Source organism: Rana temporaria, chromosome 4 (genome assembly GCF_905171775.1).
Source record: "Rana temporaria chromosome 4, aRanTem1.1, whole genome shotgun sequence".
Classification (NCBI taxonomy): Eukaryota; Metazoa; Chordata; class Amphibia; order Anura; family Ranidae; genus Rana; species Rana temporaria.
In genome coordinates, this window is record NC_053492.1 from 113,089,183 (window position 1) to 113,107,859 (window position 18,677).

Here is an 18,677-nt window from a genome sequence, read left to right on the forward strand (position 1 = left end):
CCAGCCTTGAGGTGAGATGTGGGGTCTTATTGACCCCATATATCACTGTAAATAGGTCCTGACATGCCATATTCCTATTACAAGGGGTATTTACAATGTAATAGGAATAAAAGTGATCCAATTTTTTTTTTTTAAAGTGTCAAAATTTTAAAAAGTTAAGTAAAATTAACAGTAATATTTTTTCTTTTTTAAAGTGCCCCTGTCCCCATGTGCTCGCATGCAGAAGCGAACGAATACGTAAGACCCGCCCACATATGAAAATGGTGTTCAAACCACACATGTGAGGTGTCGCCGCGAACGTTAGAGCGAGAGCAATAGTTCTAGACCTCCTCTGTAACTCAAAACATGTAACCAGTAAAACATTTTAAAGCGTCGCCTACGAGATAAAAAGTTGCAATGACCGCCATTGTATTCTCTAGGGTCTCTTCTAAAAAAACATATATAGTGTTTGGGTATTCTATGTAATTTTCAAGCAAAAAATAGCAAAAAATTTATGATTTTTGCATGTAGAAACGAAGTGTCAGAATTGGCTTGGGCCTGAAGTAGCCAACTAACATTTACACACATTTACAATCACTTTGTAAAGTGTGTGTAAATATATCAGTAAAACAGCTAGATACTTCCTGGTCACTGTTCTCCTGTTTTTTTTTTTTTGGACATTTACACACAATTTACTAAAGAATAAAGATACATACTACCTTACTTATGCATACATGACATATGCATGTTATAGATCTCTCCCCCTCTGCACGCACACACATGTAACTGATGCATAGTGTTCACTGCGTGGGCACACACGTATGACTGATGCATAGGGTCCCCTACGGTCACACACACATAACTGATGCATTAAGTCTAACGTCCTCTGCACGCACACACACTTGTAACTGATGCATAGGGCCAGATTCATAGAGAACTGCGGCGGCGTAACGTATCGTCTTTAAGTTACACCGCCGCAAGTTTTCAGCGCAAGTGCCTGATTCACCAAGCACTTGCGTGTAAACTTACGGCGGTGTAACGTAAAGCCGTCCGGCGCAAGCCCGCCTAATTGAAATGGGGCGTGTTCCATTTAAATTAGGCGCGCTCCCGCGCCGAATGTTCTGCGCATGCTCCGTTCGGAATTTTCCCGCCATGCTTTGCGCGAAATTACGGCTCCCCGACGTGTTTTTTGAAAGGCGACGTGCGTAACGTAATTTCGTATTCCCGGACGTCTTACGCAAAAAAATAAAAAAATGTAAATTCGACGCGGGAAAGACGGCCATACTTTAACATGGAGGAGTAATTTTACCCCATGTAAATAGCACTCTTAACTTTGCGACGCGAAAAACCGACGTAAGAGAATGCGACGAACGTGCATACCTTCGTGGATCGCCGTAATCAGCTAATTTGCATACCCGACGCTGGAAAACGACGCGAACTCCACCCAGCGGCCGCCGGAGAATTACACCTAAGATCCGAAGGCGTACGAAGCCATACGCCTGTCGGATCTTAGCCAAAAGCCGTCGTATCTTTGTTTATGAATGACAAATAAAGATACGACGCGGCAAATTTGAAAGTACGCCGGAGTATCAGCAGATATTCCGGCGTACTTTTTCTGTGAATCTGGCCCAGAGTCTCCTGTGCACAGACATGTAAATTATACATATTGTCCTCTGCAAGCAGACATGTAACGAATGCACGTACGTGTTACTTATGAATTCCCTTGCATGCTTGCCCATATACTTGATGTATTGTGTCCTGTGCATACACACTAGAGCTGCAAGATTCTGGGTAAAATGAGAATCACAATTTGTTTGCTTGAAATAAAGATCACGATTCTCTCACAATTCTCGGCGAAACATCATCTTTTAGATTATACAAAAAAATAATACCGTTACTGCTTGCTTTTTTCTTTTAATTATTGAAGTGTATTTTTTTCCCAAAGAATTGCTTTTGAAAGACCGCTGCGCAAATACAGTGTAACATAAAATAATGCAGCAACTGCCGTTTTATTCTCTAGGGTCTTGGCTAAAAACACATATATGTAATGTTTGGGGGTTCTAAGTAATTTTTAGCAGTAAAAATTTTAAAGATTCAAACATTTCCACACTCTAAAATGAGGGGGAAAAAATGTCTGGACTTTTACATTAAAGAATTTCAACTGAAGATTGCTTTTATGTATTTTGTCTTGACCTTTAGTGACGGCTCTTAGCATCATGTTTTAATGCTCAGTAAAGTTATCTGTAAATAACCCCCCTGAATTTATACCCACCACTTGTCTGAAGATATCTGTATCTAGGGCTGTAGCACTTTCTAATTGAGCCATGGTGTTTTCTGTTGCAGTTCAGTTGGAAACAGGGAATTTTTGACTCATAAGGTAACTGCAAAAGTCTACATAAAACATGATCAGATTCTAAAAGAAGCCTAAACACTTCTGCTACTTAAAGCGGGGCTCTTCAAACTTTTCAAACAAAGGGCTAGTTTATTGTCCTTCAGACTTTAGGGGGCTAGACTGTGGCCATTGGGAGTTAGAAAAGGTCCATCAGTGGTAAAAAAATGCCCCATCTTTGGTGCCATTGAAGGGAATTATGAGCCATCATTGGGCACCATTTTTGTATGTCTTTGGGAGAAATTGTGCCTCATCATTGGTATCATTTGGAGGAATTGTGGCCCATCCATCATTGGTGTCATTGGGAGAAATTGTGCCCCATTATTGTTGTCACTGGGAGGAATTATGCCCCATTGTTGCTATCAGTGGATGAAATAATGCCTCAATACCTAAATGTTTAAAAAATAAATAATGCCTCAAGGGCCGAATAAAAGCAAGCAAAGGGCCACAGTTTGGAGACCACTGGCTTTAAGCGGGGGTAAACCCTTTGATTTAACTGTCAAACCATCCAATGGCTGGTGTCATAATTGATCACATGTGCAGCATCATGGCAGTTGAAGATCAAACAGAGACCAAGATGGCAAGCTTCCTTGGCCGAAAATGATAGGAGGGTTTACTTCCACTCTAAAGCATTTCATTAACGTATCAACGTATAGCTCTGTACCTATTTGACAGACAACAGGCTAATATGTAATCTTGGGATCAGTGCTAAAGGCTTTGCTGAATTCTCCACATACTATTGGCTATGAGATATTCAGCTGCAAGATTGCCCAGCTTTCTCCTAGGGCAAGTTTTATTCTCGCTTTCCAAATTGATTGCATATCATGGTGGAAGCTGGACTGACAGCAAATGAGCATAATAAATGTTCCTCTAGCAAATATTCACTTATGTTTAGCCTGTACACCCTATAGATTGTTTGTACAACCAAAATAGAAAAATACAAGTATAATATATATATACCAATTAATCAGAAAACAGGTCTGCGTAGGGGTCGATGGCAATCCCAAATATCTTTTGGTGAATAACATGTTTTCTACTATCTCCTGGTCACTACCACACTCCACTCCTGAACCACTTGACATTTGTGTAGCTGACAACAATGACAACAGTGACAGTGATACTGTTACAGTAAAGAGTTAAAAATTTGACTTTAGGCAAGCACACTTAGCTATGGTAGGCTATTAAAATAATTAAGAAAGTCTTGGCTACACTGTTGTTTTAATTTTTTTTGAAGATGAGAGCAAAAGCCAATGAGATAGTTTTGATACTTTTTTAGTAGTCTTAGATAAATATGATAGGTGTCGTGCTATGCCTAAAATTTGATGATGGATTTATTAAGCCATTGTCATTGCACATGCCCTCCACATGCCCTCCACAGCTAGAGATTTACCTATACCATAGCACAGACACAAAGGAAACTAAAGACACCGATTCTATACTAGAATTGTGAGGAAGAACCTAATAGGCTATTGTTGTGGTACAAAAATGCTACAATCACTTTGTCAATAATATCGCAGGAGTTCCTTTTCTCTCAAAATGGCCGCAGCTGTAGATTTCTGACTTGCTCACGTCAGAGCACAGACGAGAAGGAAACTAACTACTACACAGACAATAGGTCAGCCTACATTCAGTAGTTGAGTTGGATGTGCATAATTAAGGGTACAATACTACTAGCTAAATTTAAAAAAATAAAAATAAACAGTGTGTACTTTTTATCACAACTGCATAGGTGTTCTCTTTATAGTTTTTTTTTTTATATGTTGCTGTGCATATTCAGTATCCGTTTTCTACCAGTAATTTTATACGGACATTACCCTAAAAATATCCAATGTTCACTTTCATATCCTAGCGACCATTTTGAAGAAGGTACAGTGACACAAAATGGCTGCAGCTGCCATTGTCATCTCTGCTATTGCTGCACGACATCAACAAGAAGTGAAAAATAGGTAACGAATCGTACAAAACACTGTCTGTTTATAGACAGGTTTTACATATGTATTTTGCTTTTTCAAACATCAAAAAAGGAATATGAAAATGAAATGAGAAAATGGCCTATTAGTGTTTAAGAGTGTTTTACCTAATAATATATAGGAGTATACACAGGGGTTCAGTATGTAAACTAGAAAGCAATAACTGCTAGGAATATGTAATGTTGTAGGGCTTTTGTGGCTTGTTACCTATTTTAGCCACGTATTATGTAGCAAAAATAGTACCAAAGCAGCTTAGCAGTCCGAGCCTGGCGATAGACCGTGTCCGTTGTCATTTTATGTGGACATCATTACCCAATATATTTCTCTGTGCAAGGACATTTGCACATATATTACAATAAGTATAAATCTACGACAGAGCTGACTATGCACAGCAAGCAGATGAAAACAATAAATCATTTTCTTTTCCCCAAATAGCAAAAAATAAATAAAAATAGAAAACAAAATACTTTATGTAGTGCTACTTGCCTGATGGAAAATTTTCTAAAAAAATAACATTTTCTTCCCTCAGCGTTATAATCATTTAGCGAAAAATTTCCCGTTGCCACAGTAACAAGGCAAAGGCCCAGTCTAGAGAGATCATCACAGACGCAGATTCCCAGCCTTAAAGGAGCTTTGCTGCAAATGCTTGCTCACGAAGATTCAGATTGCGAAGTTTAAAAAAAAAGGGGAAAATAACACACTGTTCTGTCAGGATTTGGATTCATGACATGAAATCATCCTGCGTCAGACTAGTTCTTAACCCTTCAGCCACCACAACGGCCCATGCAGGCCCTCAAATGTTACTTAAAAAACCTTGGTAGTGACATTCAGACAGAGAACAAAGAGAGAACAACCTTTATCGTTTTTAATTTGCGTTGTTCAAGTATAATGCTTTTTATCTTTCCTTTTTGATCATTTGTAAAAACATCCGTCATGGAAAAATGCGCGTTTGGTAAAAACCTTATCGCATAATGCTTTTTTAGAGAATACCAGCAAGTGTCTGAAATAAAGGGGGTTATTGTGAAATAAAGGCCTTGCTTGGTTTGCTAGCCTTTTTTTTAACATTAAAAGAAAATATTTGTTGTCTTCATGGATAATCAGGGTTAAAATAGTTGAAATGTGCAACGTAAAGATTTTAATAGAAAACAAAAAGTATATATGTGGACAGGGATTTTATTCGCTATTTAATAAAGCCAGCAGGCAATGCCACATCCAGTCTGAGAGCTGTGAACAGTTAACGTGTGTGATAAGCCATCCGCCATACTGTGCAATGCACCTTTCACATTAAAATACATTTTATAAAACCCAATCGAAAAAAAAAAAAAAAACAGCCATGTAGTAGCTATTTGAATAAAATCTGTCCTATCAGTTACTCTAAATAAGTGGCAGATTCCCCTCATTATATCTACACCTAGCACAGGTGAATGAGACAGCCAATTGTATTGCCTCTTCTGTAAGTTCACACTACTGCCATCATGGCTAATTGTGCATTATAACAGAGAAATCCCCCTGTATTTGTGTTCACTGTGTATTTTTAGTGTATATTGCGCCGTAAGTAGTTAGCGGTGTGTGTGTACGATAACGACAACAACATGCACTTTCAACCTACCTCCGAGAACCATTTAAGGGATTGTTAACACACAAAAAAAATTACAGTCAGGCTTCCTGTGTATATCGCAGTAAAAGAAAAAGAAAAAGAAACCTTTTTATTCGGTCCTCGCTTCATGGGTCTGAGGAGCTGTCGTTGGTAAAATCAGCTGGAAAGCAGCTTGGACGGCTGACATTCATGAGAAGTGGATTTTCCATTGGGGAACGGAGTGTGGCAGCAACGATAATCCAGCTCCGGGTTTTCTTCTTGCTGTATGCCATACCGTACATCAGCAGATTTATGTAAGCAACGGCAGAACTGACCACTGCAAAGGGCCACTTCTGTTATTCCCTGGAGAGCCAACCTTTTCCCACAACTTCCGCCTCTATGAGCCAGGCTACAGTGCTACGCAGGAGCTAAAAATAGATTTTTTTTTTATTCCCCCTACCTGCATAGCAGGCATATTAGTTTTCCAGCGCTTTAATTTGATATTCTCATTAATTAACAATACAGCATATATTATTTAGCTGGATATATGCAAAGCAGGATTGACATCAACATTAATACCAGATCCCGCTGTCCTTGACAGTCTGTTTTTCGTAAAAAAAAAGAAAGAAAGAAGAAGCTTATGTTTTGCACAAGACGACGGACGGTGAAAATGCAGGCTGTAAAAACGGTGATGCAATGTTTAGACATGAAACCGAGAGACAGGAGGTGCAGGATGTTATGTCAGCCAGAATATTTACATATTGACAGCAGCGCATAATGGATTCGGAGCTCAGCATGCAGAAGAGAAAGCATTAATCCTCACTGCTACCATTTCAGACTTGCAAAAGATGCATTCTGCAGCATCGCTTAGGAAGGAGAAAGGGCAGAGCCAGCTCACCTTAAACACAGCACGCAGTTAACGTTGCGAGAGACGGACAAGATAGCAAGAGCTTCGGGTAAGCCAGACAGGATCGAAAAGCTAGAATTGAAAAAAATAAAGAGGGAATAAAAAAAAAAGAAAAGCAACCTTTCTCACAGTTGGCTGTTTCCCAGATATTATACGACAAGCTTCTCAAGGATACGTCGCCTTATGTAGCTGTGCATATGATCATCCCGGGGCTGATGTAAGATGCACAAATGCTACATATAACATCCTTCTTCCAGATGCAGAATAAAACCTATTGCTTAAATACTGTCTTCAGTAAAGCGTGATATCCTCTTGAGTCAGGATTCATATCACCACCTTGCAGTCAGCAGCGTTTGCTCCCTTACTTTTTTTTTTTCGTTTTTGGAAGCTGCAGTATAAGTTTTATTAAATGCAATATCCTTCGCACAGTTTGTAAGCCCACAAGAGCAGAGATTCAGTCATCTGACCGGCTAATTGTATTTAGGCAACACCCTTCTTACCACAAGCTCGGCAAGTGGCTAAATATATCAGCATTACAGCTGCTCAGTCGCACAGGAAAATACGTACTGAAGAATTGTTATTTCCTCTTGAGATAAAGTGTGAATCTTACAGAATGAGGTTCTGATCAAAGGCACAATAATCCACCGCAGTTTTCTGTTACATAACCTAAGTACACTGACCCATATGACACAGACAAGTTGTCGACGAACACTTACTGAACTTGGACGCACATAGTGACTGGTGGTTGTTTTAACTGTCTGGCTGCCTGCTCTGCATATTTCACTGCAGCGAGAGCAGGGCTTAGAGACCATGTAAACAAGCTGAGAGAATGCATTCATACAGTGCAGTATGCGGAACCGCTGCTGACTGATCATACTGCAACACTTTAATGATTTCATCTTATTGAGAAGTTTAGTCAGCTCCATGGGGTGATTTTATGTAAGAATCGTCATGGAGGGAGGGAATGGGAGTTTCCCAAGAGCTAATATTGTGCAATAGGAGTTATATAACTATGCAGGCTGCCTCCAACAGTTAAAGTAGCAATAGAATAGAAATAACACACCCATACTATAAAATATAAGAGCATCTGACACTGGCATAAAAAGGGGAGCCATGCAAACTGGCCAGGAATGTGGTTGTACATTGTCACATCTATTCCTGTAACCACTGTCTTCTGTGCTGTTAAACTTCAATGCAATATACTTACATGCTTAGGCTCTTCCTCTCATGTGTCTTTAATCATGGAGATACCCATATCAGTGGTTAGACTGACATCTGCAGGAAAAAGGAGAAGCTGCGACACCGAGTATTTAAATATTATATAGCGAGGGTCACCATCATCTTTTTAGGGGGGTGGAGGGTGGGACTTGAGAACCATAGGCACCCAAGTAGGCTTAGCCCAACACTGATGTCAGGGCACCATGTATTAGAACAGCGGTGTTCAATATCTTGTTATGGGGGGGCCTTGTGTGCAGCCCTTGACCTCACCAAAGGGCCTCACATAAAATTAGGTAAATAGTCTCCGAGACAGCACATACATACCAGGATATAGTCAAAGACTATGAACATGATAGAAGAGATGGTCAAAGACTACGGATATGATATGAGATGGTCAGAGACTGTGGACATGATACAAGGCATGGTCATAGACTGTTGGCATTCCACAATACATGATCAGAGCCTGTGGTTATGATACAAGAGATAGTCAATGAATGCAAGCATGCCACAAGAGATAGTCAGAGAATGCGGGTATAATACAAGAGATGACCAGAGACTGCAGACCTTGTATAAGAGAGGGTCGGAGACTGCAGACATGAAAGAAGAGATGGTCAGAGACTGCAGATATGCTGCAGGAGACTGTAAGAAACTGCAAACATGATATAAGAGATGGTCAGAGTCTATGTGCATGATACAAGAGCTGGTCAGAAACTGCAGACAGACTACAGGACAGACTTTGAACATACTATAGGAGTTGTTGTAAATTGGGAACATGCTTCAAGAGACAGTATGAGACTGCTAGATATCACTGCTATAACAGGTCAATCGGGAAACACAGATTAGTGTCTGCAGGGGCCCCCAAGGGCTGCACAAAGGATGCAAAAGGGCCACACGCAGCCCCTGGGCCACAGGTTGGGCACCAGGGTATTCAATGCTACAAATCCATGGCCATATAATAGCACAGGGCCCTGTTGAGATTGCACACAGATGAACCTATCACAAGAGATCAGAATGATATTTCTTGTTCTCCACACTTAAAAACAAATCAGGGCTATTCTTTGCAGAATTGCTTAATCCCCCAACACAGCCAAAGGGCAACAAACAGATAAACAGATAAGATTTGATCTTATTAAAGATCTACAGATTTTCACTTGCAAAATGCTATTGAAAAGCTTGTAAAATAAACAGGGAAAAAGATCCAACACAATAACTCAACAAAGATGAATGCAAAGCTATTGATCAACGTATGTCCCTGTTGGAGGAAAACAATCAGACTTAATAGATCGCATTGACATTGATCATCTTTTACAACAATGCGAGGAACAAACTTTCTGCAACTAGTATCCAAAGATATAGAGAAATTGTCTGTCCAATCTACAGAGGAGGATAACTTAGTTCATGAGGAAAGATAGGCCCTATATGATTTAGCCAACAATCACTCTCTAACCATAAAACCTTCCGATGAGGGAGGAAATGTGGTCATGAACAGCAAGCAGTATGTGTCCATGAGTAATATCAACTGGTATCCTATTGCTCCAAGATTAATTGAAAGATTCAACAAGCAATTTTATGATCTTGTTGATACAGCCTTTAGAAACTGAAATATAACAAAGAACACATCAGACTTTATTCATACCAGTTTCCCAAAAAAAAAACACATTTTATTCGCTCCCAAAGATACACAATATGTCAAAAACCTTCCCGGCAGACCAATTATTTTCAGAGAACGGTGGCCTCACTGAGAACTTAAGCCATCTCATTGATGAACATCTTAGACCCCATGTGGTAAGTCTCCCCTCCTATATAAAAGATACTATACATTTTTTGAAAATTCTTCACAATCTTCATATACCCACACAGGTGCTTTTGGTCACCATTGATGTCGAGGCTTTATATTGCTCTATCCCCCATGAGCTAGGTCTAGCAGCCATTCAGCATGTTTTAACTCAAAGAGGACAGTAGGAGTGGGTCTTTAATGACTTTTTACTGCAGTCACTTGATTTTGTTCCTAATCACAAAATTTTTACATTTGATCGTTCCCACTACGTCCAGGTGAAGGGAGTGGCGATGGGGACTTGTTGTGCCCCATCAAACGCAAACCTGTACCTGGGGTAATGGGAATGAATGCTCATGTCCAATGTGCAGTTGTCGATGTACAAGGACCACATAGTCTTGTGGCACCGTTACATTAATGAAGTTTTTATGATATGGTACGGCGCGCAAGATCTACTCAAGATCTGCCTGGAGAGACTTAACAAAAAGGACTTCAATCTAACTTTTACAATGTCTTAAGACCCCAGTGGGGTGACTTTCCTAGATGTCACTGTCACATAAAATGTCATGCTTAAGAGTCGTCTTTATCGAAAAACCTGCGTCTGGCAATTAGATCCTGCACGCTTTCACCCCAAATCAAAGTCGACCTCAATGCCTTAAAGACAATAGGAGGAATTTCTCGAGTGAAACATCTTTCCAACAGGAAGCCAAAGTACTTAGAGAAACTCTTGGAGAGAGGGTACACAAAATAATGCCTGAAAAAGGAATATAAGAGAGCAATAAAACTACAAGAAATTGACTTCTGTATAGTAATTAAAAGATTAGCAATACTACCAGATCTATAAAAAAAATTTCAAACCACCATTCTAAAACTAAAAATATCATACAAAAGGGGAAAAGAGGAATGACCCATGTAAATATAAAGGCACATATATTTGTGGGGCATGCCGATATTGTAGGTACATGCACACAGACTCCTCCTTTTAAACTACCAAATGGACACATTTTCAAGGCACAACATTATGTAAACTGTAAGGCCTCGTACACACGGCCGAGGAACTCGACGTGCCAAACACATCGAGTTCCTTGGCCAGTTCAGCCCTGAAGCCGCCGAGGAGCTCGGCGGGACGAGAGCTCCCATAGAACAACGAGGAAACATGTTCTCTATCTCCTCGCCGAGGTCCTCGTCGGCTTCCTCGGCCGAAAGTGTACACACGGCCGGGTTTCTCTGCAAAATTCAGCCAGAAACTCGGTCGGAAGCTGAATTCTGCCGAGGAAACTGGTCGTGTGTACGGGGCCTAATGCCGCGTACACACGGTCGTTTTATGTGATGAAAAAAAATGACGTTTTTAAAAACGTCACTTTAATTGACCGTGTGTGGGGGAAAACGTCGTTTTATGTCTTCTAAAAAACAACCAAAAAAAATTGAAGCATGCTTCAATTTTATGTGTCGTTTTTCAAAACGTCAACTTTTACTTCACAAAAATTGACCGTGTGTAGCAAAAACGTCGTTTAAAACGACGTTTTTTCACCCGCGCATGCCCAGAAGCTACTTATGAAGCGAGCTTCAATGGAAAAACGTGGTGGAACGTAACCTCGCTTTGCTAGAACATTGTGAGAAAAACGATGGTGTGTAGGCAACTTCGTCTTTGAAAATTGAAGTTTCAAAAACGTAGTTTTTTACTTCACAGAAAATGTCGTTTTTTTTCATCACATAAAGTGATGGTGTGTATGCAGCATTAGACTTGTGGAGGTAGTTTATCTAATGGTATGTGATTGTGACTCACTCTATCTGGGCAAAACCAAGGTTGAGCTCTGGAGAAGGGTTTATAGACATATCCACATGGCATGTGACTACTATATATGGTGGTGTTTTCTCTAGGTTCACATTTTTTCGAATTCATTTCATCCACTTTATTTTATTTTTTATTCTGTAATGCTTTGCTTCTTTTTTTTATTTCCCGCATCCATAGGTGTGGGCTAATGCCGGGCGGGTCTATGGTGGGCAGCACAGCCCTGGGGCTTAAAATGGGGTGGGGGACTCCCTCCCTCCTCGGGCATGGGGCTTTGATGGCATTTGAACAACTTAGTTTTTTTTATTCACGTGACCTTTTGGGCCATATTTTGGGGACACACTGTAAGTACCGCATATGGATACACCTTTGCTATATATGACGCCTGTGTGTGTGTATATATATATATATATATATATATATATATATATATATATATATATAAAAATTTAATATGATATGATTTTCACTTCATAGACTGTATCTACATTATCTGCAAAGCCATCCCTGAGGAAGGGGCCAAGTTACTCCAAAACGCGTCGGGTATATGTCTATGCACCCTCTGCATGTAGATATTAATACAGATACTGTGTAAATTTACATTTTTATTTTGCACTACTATTTGATACATTTGCTACTTTTTTGTATGTAATTAATTAATTAATATGTAAAACTGCTGTTTTTTAATTATATGTCTACTCTCTGAGCCTTTAAAGTCCCATTAGATGGGGGGAAACCTTTTTCCTGTTGAGATCACAAACTCATTTTTTATTTTTTTACATTAAAGTTCATTAAAACCCTAATCGAATGGCATTTATTTTGTAAAGATCCATGACCATATAACGGCACCGGGTCATGTGGAGATTTTGTTTCCATTAAAATACATATGATCTTTAACTAAATGACATTTTATTTGCAAAAGCACTGTGAATCATAAACAAGTACCATTTTATTTTTTTTATATATAAAATACAAATTTTCATCTTTTGTTGCATCTCCTGCAGCTACTTTTAGTCCCCATCGAAGCCTGTGTTACAGGGTGACAATGCAGAAGCAAAGTTGAAAGACAGGGACAAAATATTTTTACCCCATAATAAAACAAGGATCACCAGGTATTATTTTAATGGAAGCTGTAAACATTTTAATCACTTCCCGCCTAAAATCCGTAGATTAACCTTTCCCGGCTTGATGCCTTGTGCTGACCAAACATGAATTTATATTTTCCTGATAGCAGGTAGCAGACAAAACTGTGCGTATCTGCTAGCTCTCAGACTTGGCGCTCTTTGACAGCTCATCCTACCTTAATAAGAGTGCCAACAAGGGTAATATTGGGACACCACATCCGAGATATACTGTACAAAAATATAGGCCCGGATTCACATACATTGGCGCATATTTATGCCGGCGTAGCGTATCTAATATACGCTACGCCGACGTAGCGCAGAGAGGCAAGCACCGAATTCACAAAGCACTTGCCTCTCAAACTGCGCTGGGTTCCCTCGGCGTAAGCTGTCGTAGGTGGAAGTGGGCGTGAGCCATGCTAATGAGGCGTGACCCCATGCAAATGATGGGCCGAGTGCCATACAAGTACTTCAAACGAAAAGGCGCATTCGCCGTCCCGTGGACGTATCCCAGTGTGCATGCTCAGAATCACGTCAGAACTACTCCCTAAGATACGACGGATCACTTCCTACGACGTGAACGTAATCTACGCACAGCCCTATTCACGTACTACGTAAACAACGTAAAATACGACGGCTGTGTTCCCTGGTCCATACCTTAGCATGAGTTGCACCTCATGTATGGGGAATAACTTTACGCCGGACGTACGACTTACGCAAACTGCGTATATTATGCGCCGGGCGCAAGTACGTTAGTGAGTTGGCGTATGTCCCTCATTTGCATATGTGCATAGGAAATCAATGGGAGCGGCAAATGCGCCCAGCGTAAATATGTAGTCATTTAGCCAGATTCAGGTAGAGTTACGCCGGCGTATCAGTAGATACGCCGTCGTAACTCTGAATCTGCACCGTCGTATATTTAAGTGTATTCTCAAATTGAGATACACTTAAATCTAGCTAAGATACGACTGCCGGCGCCATCGTATCTTAGCTGTCTATTTACGGCGGCCGCTAGGGGCGTGTACGCTGATTTACGCCTAGAATGCGTAAATCAGTGAGATACACCTATTCACGAATGTACGCTTAAAACGTAAGGCGTTTTCAGGCCTAAAGATATTCCACCAAAAAGATGGCGCAGCCAATGTTAAGTATGGACGTCGGAACCGCGTTGAATTTTGAAATTTTTACGTCGTTTGCGTAAGTCGTCCGTGAATGGGGCTGGGCGTAATTTACATTCACGTCGAAACCAGTAAGTCTTTGCGGCGTAATTTGAAGCATGCGCACTGGCATACGTCCACGGACGGCGCATGCGCCGTTCGTTCAAAACGTCATTTACGTGGGGTCATGCTTTATTTACATAAAACACGCCCACCTCTTCACAATTTGAATTAGGCGTGCTTACGCCGGCACATTTACGCTACGCCGCCGTAACTTAGGACGCAAGTGCTTTGTGAATACAGCACTTGCATCTCTAACTTACGGCGGCGTAGCGTATATGAGATACGCTACGCCTGCCTAACGTTAGGCACTTCTTCCTGAATCTAGCTAATAGAATTATTTTCAAATTAACTGACTTATATTGAAACTGCTAAATGTGACCTGCGCAGAAAATGGTTAAAGGACAACTTCACTTTTAGAGAAGTTGCTCCTTAAAGTAAACCTCACCACTCTCGGTGCGCATTGTTATTATTTTTATTATACAGGATTTATATAGTACCAACAGTTTGTGGAGCTTTTTACAACATGAGGGCAGATGGTACAGGTACAATACAATTCAATACAGGAGGAATCAGGAGCCCCGCTCATTACAGCTTACAATCTAAGAGAGGGGGGCTGATGGAGAATGCAAAAGTACAGTTGTTAGGTATGGGCAGGATAGGCTTCTTTAAAGAGAAGGGTTTTCAGGGATTGTCTAAAAGTAGACAGAGTAGGAGACAGTCAGACAGATTGGGGTAGGGAGTTCCATAGGATGGGAGAGGGTCGGGAAAAGTTCTAGAGGTAATTATGGGAGGAGGTGACAAGGGAGCGAGAGGGCAGGAGGTCTTGGGAGGAACGAAAAGGACGATTTGATTGGTATTTTGAGACTAGGTTATTGAGGTAGCTGGGGGCCAAGTTGTGGATGGCTTTGTAAGAAGTTGTTAGTAATTTTAATTAATTTTGTTTGGTGAGCAGAAGCCAATGGAGGGATTGGTAGAGAGGGGTAGCAGACACTGAACGGTTGGTAAGATGGATGAGTCTGGCAGCAGCATTCATGATGGACAGAAGAGGGGATAGCCTATGTAAAGTCAATAAGGAGGGAGTTGCAGTAGTCAAAGCAAGAGATGACCAGAGTAAATTAGAAGCTTTGTTGTGTCATTGGTTAGGAAGGGGGGTATTTTGGAGATGTTGCGGAAGTTGAAGCCTTGAACAGTGATTGGATGTAAGGCCGAACGGATAGTTCAGGGTACAGGATAACACCTAGCACCCTAGTATGTGGGGACAGGTTGATATTTGTGCCATCGGTCTTTATAGAGAAGAGGCACACGGGGGAGGAAATATTATGAGCTTGGTCTTGGATAGACAACCACTTCCCGGAGGTCAATAGACAATTGACATCCGGGAAGTGGTTGTGAAATCCTGACTGGACGTCTATTGATGTCCTGCAGGATTACATGCCGGCACGCGCCCGTGGGGGCGCGCAGCGTGGCGATTGGTGATGCGGGGTGTCAGTCTGACACCCTGCATCTCCGATCTCGGTAAAGAGCCTCCGGCGGAGGCTCTTTACCACGTGATCAGCCGTGTCCAATCACGGGTGATCACGATGTAAACAGGAAGAGCCGTTTATTTTTTTACATTAAAGTTCATTCTAGATTTTGTAAAATCAGTAAAGTTTTATAGAGATGAGAAATACAATGCTGTGGCGGGTCCTTATGTTGCATAATCGCTTCAATAATGTTCAGGTCATTCAGAGAGCGAATAGGTTGTAGAAGATTCAGAATGAACAGGGACAATTGTACATATCTCTACTGATTCATGAATGTAGGTAATCCACACAAGGACCTTAGTGGTTTAAGTTGTATAGTCACGATTTAGCGATTTAGGGTACGTGACCTTTACTACCAACACAAGAGACAAGGGTAAAGTACGGCCTCCTCCTCTCTTCTGTTCTCGCCTGCTCGCTTAGCGGATTAGTTAATGGGGTTGTACGCTCCCTTAGTTAGGGGGAGGATCGGATACAGGGCTAGAAGACTTAGTAGACATTAGGTACATCCGGTTATACAAGCTAAGTACATGCTCAGTATTGATGGTAGCTTGCTGTTTTTTTTCCTTTTTTGTTTGTTTTCTCATGCATGTTTGTATATTGAAAGATGGTTACCTGTCTAAATAACTGATTGATGTACCAGTCATTTCAAAATCAAATAAAAATAAATTAAAGTAAAAAAGGTATGCCACCCATGGCCACCAGAGATGCCAATCTGTGCCCATAAATTATGCCAATCAGTGCCCACAAATGATGCCAATCAGTGCCCATCACTAATGCCTGCCAGTGCCTGCTTATCAGTGATGACCATCAGTGTCATCTATTCGTGTCCATCAGTGCCACCCATATGTACCCATCAGTGCAGCCTTTCAGTGTCACTTATCAGTGCCCATCAGTGCCACCTATGAGGGCCCATCAGTGCCGCCTATCAATGCCAATCAGTGCTACCTAATATTGCCCATCATCAGTGCACCTCATTAGTGCCACCTCATTGGTCCCATCTCATTAATGCCCATCAATGCTGCCTTATCAGTGCAGCCTCATCAGTGCCCATCAGTGAAGGAGAAAACTTACTTATTTACACAATTTTATAATAGAAACAAAGAAAAACTATTTTTTTCAACATTTTCAGTATTTTATTATTTGTTTAGCAAAAAATAAAAACCTCAGAGGTGATCAAATACCACCAAAAGAAAGCTCTATTTGTGGGAACAAAATGCAAAAACATTTGTTTGGGTACAGTGTAGCATGACCGTGCAATTGTCATTTAAATCGTGACAGTGCTGAAAGCTGAAAATTGACTTGGGCAGGAAAGGGGTAAAGTGGAGTTCCGGCCACAATTTCACTTTTTAAATATAAATACCCCTGTAATACACAAGCTTAATGTATTCTAGTAAAGTTAGTCTGTAAACTAAGGTCCGTTTTGTTAGGTTGTTACAGCATTTAGACACTTTATAAAATAGAAATTGACTGGGGACATCTTAAGTGTGGGCATCATGAAGCCAGACTGTATGACTTCCTGGATTTCAGCCTTGCAGATCTCGCACATGCTCAGTGCTGCACAAGCAGTGTAATAGGTTTCAGATCAGGTTTCAGCACCTGTACTGTCCAAGTCACATGATTCTTCGAGACTGGGGAGTGCACAGACTCCTGGAAAGTTACACCCACTACATTCCCAGGAGTCTGTGCGGTGTAGGTTAGGAAGCTTAAGCACCTAGGTGCAGGAAGAGGGAAGATTAACTATTCTGCCTAGCAACAACACTTTGAAGGCATCTAAAAAAAAAATTTTTTTCTTAAAGGACTAATGGCATTTTTTTTAAACTACTGATGTAATGTTATATTTATGGGTGGAACTCCACTTTAAAGTAGATAGTAGTCATGCAAAGGGAAATAATGTTTTTAAAATCTCTGCTTCCGACATGGGTACTGATATATTTAATATTTTAGATTAAATCATATTATTTTTAAAGGTAAATATAGATTAGAATTTTCCTTGGTCGTCAGCTGCATATGTAGCCAATTTTTGTTCCATTCCCTTCACTTTTACACCATGTACGTTTTGGATTTAACCATACCATAGAAAGAAAAGCAACAATAAAGATTTAAAGAAAAGCAATCGAGTTGCCGGCATTTCACTATTTTTTAACTCATGATTTTACAATCATGCGGTAGAGCTTAGCAGGAACAAAAATTGTTTCTGGACAGCCACACTCTGAACAAGTTGTAGCCTTTATTAAAAAAAGGACAGCACTACAAGTCACAGCAACATAAAATAAAACCCGAATGCTGACGCGTTTCGCACTGAAACTAGTGCTTAGTCATAGCTTTTTATTTTATGTTGCTGTGACTTGTAGTGCTGTCCTTTTTTTAATAAAGGCTACAACTTGTTCAGAGTGCGGCTGCCCAGAAACAATTTTTGTTCCTGCTTTGCTAAGTGCATTGCCTGCACCTGAGTTGTCTGCAACAGAGGATATTCATCTGGGTTCCCACCTGGAACGGCTATTTCCTTTTCCCATGCGGTAGAGCTTGGGTGAATTTTTGTCTACATTACCACGTAGAAAGAAAAGGTTCTAAAAAAAAGAGAATAAAATTTGTGACAAAGGGCACCCCTGGCGTGTACCATTTTTAAGTGTAAAATGATCTCTCAATGGCCCAGGCGGTTGGTTGTACGTATAAAGATACAATTTAATGGAACGATTTAGGGCCTAATCCTAAAAACGTCAAAGTTATCATCAAATATTCCCAATCCACCCTGTCAATTGCTTTTTCAGCGCCTGTTGAACGTAACAAGGTGGGCTGGGAGCTTCCCCTGACAAATGGGATAATAGACAGAGGGGCAGATCCACGTACATCGGCGCATTTTTGCACCGGGCGTAGCGTATCTAAGATAGACTACGCCGCCGTAACTTTTGCGCCGTAAGTTACGGCGGCGTAGTGTATCTTTGGCGGCGTAAGGGCGCGCAATTCAAATGGATGTGATGGGGGCGTGTTTTATGTAAATACGTTGTGACCCGACGTAAACAACGTTTTTTTTAACGGCGCATGCGCCGTCCGTGGGGGTATCCCAGTGCGCATGCTCGAAATTAAACCAGAACAAGTCAATGTTTACGACGGTGACGTCATTCCATGCAAATCCCTATTTGCGAACGACTTACGCAAACAACAACATAGCAGGGGTAACTATACGCCGGAAAAATCCGAACGCAAACAA

General features: G+C 40.8%; 1 protein-coding gene across 4 annotated transcripts in view; it reads right to left on the reverse strand.

Moving 5' to 3' along the window:
- The window catches only part of ZBTB38 (zinc finger and BTB domain containing 38), a 54,123-nt gene extending 46,409 nt beyond the window's left edge, over nt 1–7,714 (reverse strand). Inside the window, exon 1 of one of the 4 annotated variants that reach the window (XM_040348810.1) lies at nt 7,538–7,714. The gene's annotated coding sequence lies outside the window, so the exon portion shown is untranslated. The other 3 variants (XM_040348807.1, XM_040348805.1, XM_040348806.1) reach the window with 3 other exon arrangements.
- Between the last annotated feature and the right edge of the window lie 10,963 nt (nt 7,715–18,677).